The following is a 6,698-nucleotide window of genomic DNA, read 5'->3' on the forward strand; positions in this document are numbered from 1 at the left end:
GGGGGGGGCCGGGGCCCGCGCTGGTGGCCGGGGAGCCGCCGGGGGTGCCCTGCCCTGTCCCAGCTCTGCAAGGCGCGCGGAGGCACCCTCCAGTCCTGCCGGGGACTTTGCTCCCGCGCTTGGTCCAGCCCCGGGCACGGGGGGAGCCGCGCACTGGGAGGCAGAGCTAGAGCGCGGGATCTGCGGAGCATCCCGGCCCCGCGGGCGCGGAGTGAAAGGCCGAGCGGGGCAGGGCGGCCGCGGGACGGGGCCGGTGCTGCGATCCCCGCGGAGCAGGAGTCCCTGTCGCTCCGGCTGCGGGCTGGAAAGGCACAAAGCGGGGCGAGCCCTTGCCAAGGTCCTGGGCTGGGAGGGGTTTGGTTTGTTTTGGTCCTTGACAGGGCCGGATTAACCCTTTCCAGGGCCCGAGCCAAACAAAACTCGTGGGTCCCTACTTCATCCTCTATATTTGTATTACTCCCCCCGCATTATACTGTGTCAGACAAGCACAATTGGGCCGCTTCTTCACCTAGGGCCCTAGGAGTGTGCCTAGTTTGCCGATGCATTAATCCAGCCCTGGTCCTTCGGTAACAACAACCCCCCCCCCACACACACCTGATTATTTAGGGCCCTGTGCCTAGTTTGCCAACATGTTAATCCAGCCCTGGTCCTTGGGTAAGAAAAAAGAAGAAGAAGAAGAAAAAGCCTGATAACATTTCTTGACTTCCAGGGCATGGTGAGGCTTGGCTGATGTCATGCCTGCGAGTACTGGGTTTACTTATCACGATGGTGGCATTTAGGGGCCGCAACCCAGATCCTTGCTGTTCCGTGCTAGGCACTGGATAGAGATGCTGGGGAAGAGTTCCTCCTTTCAAGGAGTTGATAATGGAAGGGCTGAAAAGCATTCAAAGCAGTGGTCACCAACCAGCGGATCTTGATCCACTGGTAGATCTTGGAGCCTCTTGTGGTGGATCCCGGAGCCTCTTGGAGATGATCCGAAGCTGGGGTGGGGGCACACATGCTCCAGTCCAGCATGTCAGTCTGTGGGGGAGGGAAGGGGTGAGGACTAGATCGAGGACCCCACTGTGAGGGACAGTGCCACAGAGGCAGGAGCAGGGGTAAGTTGAGTGGGGCCCCGGCTGGGTGGGATTTACCTGCTGGGGAAGCATACCCCCAAATAATCTTTTCTCCCTCTGCCTCAGTCTGCCCACCCTTCCCTCCCCACAGACTTACTTGGGGTGAGGGAGGGGAGGATGTTGGTGGCACATAGTATATCTTGGGTTGCTTTTAAGTGCCAAAGGTGATCTCCTACTTAAAAAGGTTGGGAACCACTGATTTAAAGTCATGCTTAGTTCTTGTTGCACTCAGTGAGACTTAAGCAGGTGCTTTGGATTCAGCTCCTGCTTTAAGTCATTTCCTGACCCAGGGCCTAAAGAGACAAGTTGGCTAAGGCTGGGAAACAAGATATATCATTATACCTAATTTACAGGTGGGGAATTGAAGCCCGGGCATATTAAGTGACCTGCCCAAGGTCTCACAGAAGATCTGTACCAGAACCAGGAACTATGCAAGACCTCTGCTGTGCCAGTCCAGGGCCACAAGCCAATCCTTTCTCTGCTTTGAGATCCTTGCATGGAAGGTGCTATACAAGTACTGATTTTTGTATTATTCTAAGAGCGCTGCCTCACTTCCCTTCTCCCCCCTGAGAGAAATTATCCCGTTATAGTCCCCCTGGCCTATGTCTGAACCAGCCATGAGAGGAGCGGGCAATGCCCTTAATTCCATCAAGGGAGGAAAGCATCTGATTATTTACTCTTTCATACATAGTTATCATACTGAGGGTCTCACTGAATCAAAGTGAATTTTGAGAGTGATTTCGTTGATAGGGTGAGCAAGCTGTAGGTCTGCTCATCATAGAAATAACCAATAGAAAATGCTGGCCCTGACAGTCTTCTAGTACATGAACAAATTTCTACAATCAATTATTTTTTGTTTGTCCAATCTAGTGACAGATGTTTTCTCTTTGCTTATGTGGCTTCTTTCATCTGCGGATCAGAAAGAGTTTTCAAAACTTCCATTTAACTTTATAATGCTCCTGGAAATTAGATATATTTATAGCAATTTGACAAGCAGATAATGGCCTACACGGAGTGAATGGTTAAGAAGTCCTAGGCTCCTCCTGGGAATATGATATCCAAGATTGCAGCCAGTTTTAAAGCCGATTTAACAAAGCCTATTCTAAAACCAGCTGAAGACAGTGTAGACATGGCTTCAAGCAGCTCTGTTCTTACTTAGCCTGATTTCAAAATCACTTGTGCCAGGCAGCTAGCATGTGCTTTACTCTGTGGCTCAGCCAAGCTTTAAAATTGAGTTAGTGGCCTAATTCAGTTTAGCTGACATTTCTCATCAGCATAGACACTCCCACAAATCTTACTTCTTTTATCTGCCAAGAGCACAATCTGAATAGGGTAGGGTATAGCCCTGGTCTAATGATTTTCTGGTTTGAAGTAGCTTTGGAAAAGGGTTTACATTTGGTTCAGCCTGGGACTCCAGCATTGCCAATACTGATATGTGCAACAAGTTGATGTGCCTTTTACTGGAGTCAGTATCATATGGTTATGATGAGAATGGTCTGATTTAAATGAAGATACACGATCTCGACAGAAATCACTATGGTTATCATAAAAATCAAATGTCTTTGATGATTGCTGATTTACTTACATACTTTTGATACCTACCTCAAACAGCAATGAAGATGAAGGTTTGCAGCTTTTCTTGAACAAATAATATTGCATCTTTGTGTCTATTAAATATTGACATAAAATCATTGTTTTCGTGTTGTTTTAATTTCTGCCCTTGTAAAATAGGGTCCTCTCTCTATCATGTCTTTACTTCTATTTGTAAATAGCGCAGTTATTTCAACTGTTATTGTACATCTGATCCAAAAGAAAGAACTGGATATAGACAAAGGACTTCTCACTCACTCTCACACGGAGCTTTTACCTCAGTATGACTCCATTAAAGTCAGGGAATGAAATTTTGACCCCACTGAAGTCAAGGACTAAACTTCCATTGACTTCATTGAGAGCAAGATGTTACCCAGTACTTTGACCCCCTCCTAAAAACAGTGTAACAGAGTCAAGAAAAGATCCCCTGAAGTTTAATTGGAAATAAATGCAGCTCTCATTTGCTTAGTTTTGAAGTGCTCAGGCAGTTATAAAAAAAGCACCTACAATATCAATGAAGTTGCCTTGTATATTTTTATTATACTTTTTGCATTGCTGATCCTGTCCAAATTATAGTGAAACTAAACATTTGAATTTTGATAGTGGCCTGGAGGCAACTCCAGGAGAGGTAAGCCCTTGATAATTAGAACAAGAACCCACAAAACAGGAGAATTATGTTAAAACCTGCCCAGGAGACAGACAGTCTTGAGCCCTGCGTTTGGCTGATGTTGTGAAGCAGGGCAGTTTAAATCCCTTATAATTTTTATACCAGATTACATACTTGTGTTTGTTCTCACATAGTCCATTTAACTAGTTTGCCAGTACTTAAGAGGAATAATAATAACAATTCTGCTAAGCTGTGAGCCTCATTGATATCAGCTTGTAAACTCTTTGGGACAGGGACCATGCCTTCAATTTGCTGGAAGAACTGCTAGCCCAGTGCGTTGCTGCCTGAAATTAGGGCCTGTAGGCATTACCATGATTGAAATACATACAGATAGACAGACAAACATGACAGAAACAATAATATAGTGTGACTGTAGGACCCCATATTAATTATGCATAGTGTCAGAAAAAAATCTGTTGGTCTTTTCTGAGTTTGTTGTCTTTTCATTTCATTGCATGTACCTTTGCTCTTCTATTATGAGAAAAGATAACTACCCCTACCTATATTATCTCCTTTATGTCATACTGACTGTTGTATGGATCTCTACAGTAGAATCTTATTCATTTTCATTCTAAATAGTCTCAGACCTTCTTCTTATATGGAAGATCTTCCATATTTCTGAATATTTTTTCAGCCTGTTTTTTTGTTTTGTTTTGGGTTTTTTTCTTGAGATAGGTTAACCTGACCTAAACAGGTTATTCAATCTACAGGCATATAATTGAATTCTAAAATGACAGTAAGATATTTTTATTATTATTTCCAGTGTAATTAGAAGCTTTCCCTCTCAATAATTACCTTTCTAATTGATTCATTCAGTGATGCCTTAATCCAATGTTTGTGACAGTAGACATAAGAACAGAGTTGATATAGCATGACCCACATCCCTGACATAAGAGGTCACTGGTTATGAAAGAGAGCTTCCATTTCCACACCCCCATTCCGGAAAGTAGCAATAACAGGCAAGGACATAGAAGAAAAAACACAAAGGACAGTTTAACTGAGAGCTAGTAAAATGTATTTTGGAACTGTGTGCCTGCTTATTCAGAAGCCATCAACTCTAATGAAACAAAGAATAAATCCCTGCCTTTCTCTTCTCTCATTCTGCCTGGCTTAATGCTGAGAGCTCCTCCAATTTTAGCTCCATGCGAGTTAACTTCACTGGAGTGGATCACTGTAAAAAGTGGCCAGGAAGATGTGGGAGGCCAATGAACCCTCAGCCTACCTGCAATGGGGCAGGATACAGGGTTCTGCTAGGTAGGTCCCGTCCTTCAGAAATCTTGGAGCAGGATATAAGGGCTTTGAGTTTAGATGATGTCCTTCAAGGCAACCTGTCAAGTGTTGTTCTGCCTCTGGTCTGTGCTGGCTGAGAGGGGAGGAATGGTGGCAAAAGTGTCCTCTAAGCACATTGGGTTTCCAAAGCAATGGGTGCAGCTGGTAGTCCCGGGAGAGGCTGACCTCCTGGGAACCAGATGAGTGGCTGCAGGGCTGGGGTCTTGACTTCCCTGCCTGCCATTGCCTCTGAACAATAAATCCAGTGCAGTACCCTGGGCTTGCTCTGTGGTGTGTTCATCTCCAAGGAGCTCCCATATGCCACCAGGTGAATGTGAGCACATGTTCTCTGCCTTAGATCAAGGCTGCAAAGTCACCTCAAGGCCTGGGAGGCAATATGCATGGTTTAACACCATAAACCACCACTGTTGATGGCACTATAGTCAAATCCAGACAAGGCCTTGCTCGGGTTTCCCTTGGCTGGGAGTTTTGCTTGGGTAAAGACTGCTGGGCTCTGGGGCAGTCCTGGAGGGCCACTGGCCATTTAACCCAGGCTGTGGGCTGCAGTGATGCTGCCTAGCAAGCCCAGGGACTATCCAGATGGTGTGGTAGCAAGCACAAGCGACCATAGGAAAGCTTGTTTATGGACAAGTGCATGGGTAAATGTTTCCTTAAGTGACTCTTGAGATGCAGCCTCATCTGCCCATGTCAGGTCTGGAGCAGGGGAGCAGTGCCACTGAAAAAAAAGGTGATCTGGACCCCATAGGTTACTAGGCAATACTGAAGGGCAAGAGGGGAACCAAGCCCAGCTTTCCCCTGGAAAGGAGATCTGTGCACAGCACAGATCTTGCAGTCTTTGGGGGAAGCTTTCCCTTGTCCTGCCAGGGTAGAAAACACCCCCCATCTCGTGACTACACCAGGCACCGACTGCCTCCCTGGAAAACAGCCACCTTTCAACTGCTGTTTCAAACCTTGCCTGATGCTACGCTGCCCTATTGTCTGTATCCCAGTCGAACCATTGATTGGCCTAAGGTATCTGTGCCAGCTGGATTTATAGATCATATATATTTCTTTCAAGGGTTTCCCCCTACAGCGGTAGCCCAGCACCTGCAGTTAAGAGTCCTTAATTCTAACATAATGATAAATATCCTCTTGCTTTTTTGCTGGGTCTCTCTCTCTCTCTTTTAATCTTGAACTGTCATTATTTTATTGTGGCTTTTGGGGTAAATTGTAGCTACACTCATGAGTTCTTTTGAAGTCCCCCTTTTTCACTTTGCTAAGCTTTTTTTTTTTTTTAAAAGGCCCATTTACGTTATGATTAAATGCCGTCTTGGATAAGCATAACGAAAGTCGTTAATCTATATAGATCTTCAAAGAATCAATACATTCTGAACTTTTGTAGGATTTGTTACACTCCATTTTGTTACAGTAGGCGAGCTCGTCTCAGTCTGGGCACATGTGTTTCCCTCCCCCTGCACCCCCAAGAATGAAAATAAAGTAAAAGGTCTTTCATGGTAAACAAAACCAGCTTATTCTCCACATAGAACACATGAATAGCTGGAAAAAAAAAACTTACAATAAATGGTGCATTTTTTTCTCTGCTGGGTATAGCATTCAAGATCAGTCCAGTATTCAAGAAGCAGTCCATTTTTTGCTCAGCAAGAGAGTTTAGAAAAGAAGCGTGGGGTCTATTCAAGGATCTTTTCCCCCTTCACAATTGCTGGGCTTTATGAAACCTATCTTCCATGCCTTGTCAGAGTATTTCTGGGGCCCAATTAGTGCTTTGTTGCAAGGCTTCTTTGCTGAATCTTTGAGCAGCAAGAAAAAGCTCTCTTGAGTCTCCCCTTATTTTGACTATTTCAGTCATTACTCAGTGTAATAATTAATATGACAACTGGACGCTGAAGTTTGTATAGAAACACCTCGGCTGCAGGAGAGAGCGTGCAGTGGGTGGTAACAAGCTACAGATCAGACCGAGAAGCCACACACACAAAAAAGAGAAAAGAATGAATGAAAAGAAAGAGAGAGAAGGAATAAAGATAAATAAATAGTTGGCA

The sequence above is a fragment of the Alligator sinensis genome, unplaced genomic scaffold (genome assembly GCF_000455745.1).
Source record: "Alligator sinensis unplaced genomic scaffold, ASM45574v1 scaffold74_2, whole genome shotgun sequence".
Lineage (NCBI taxonomy): Eukaryota > Metazoa > Chordata > Crocodylia > Alligatoridae > Alligator > Alligator sinensis.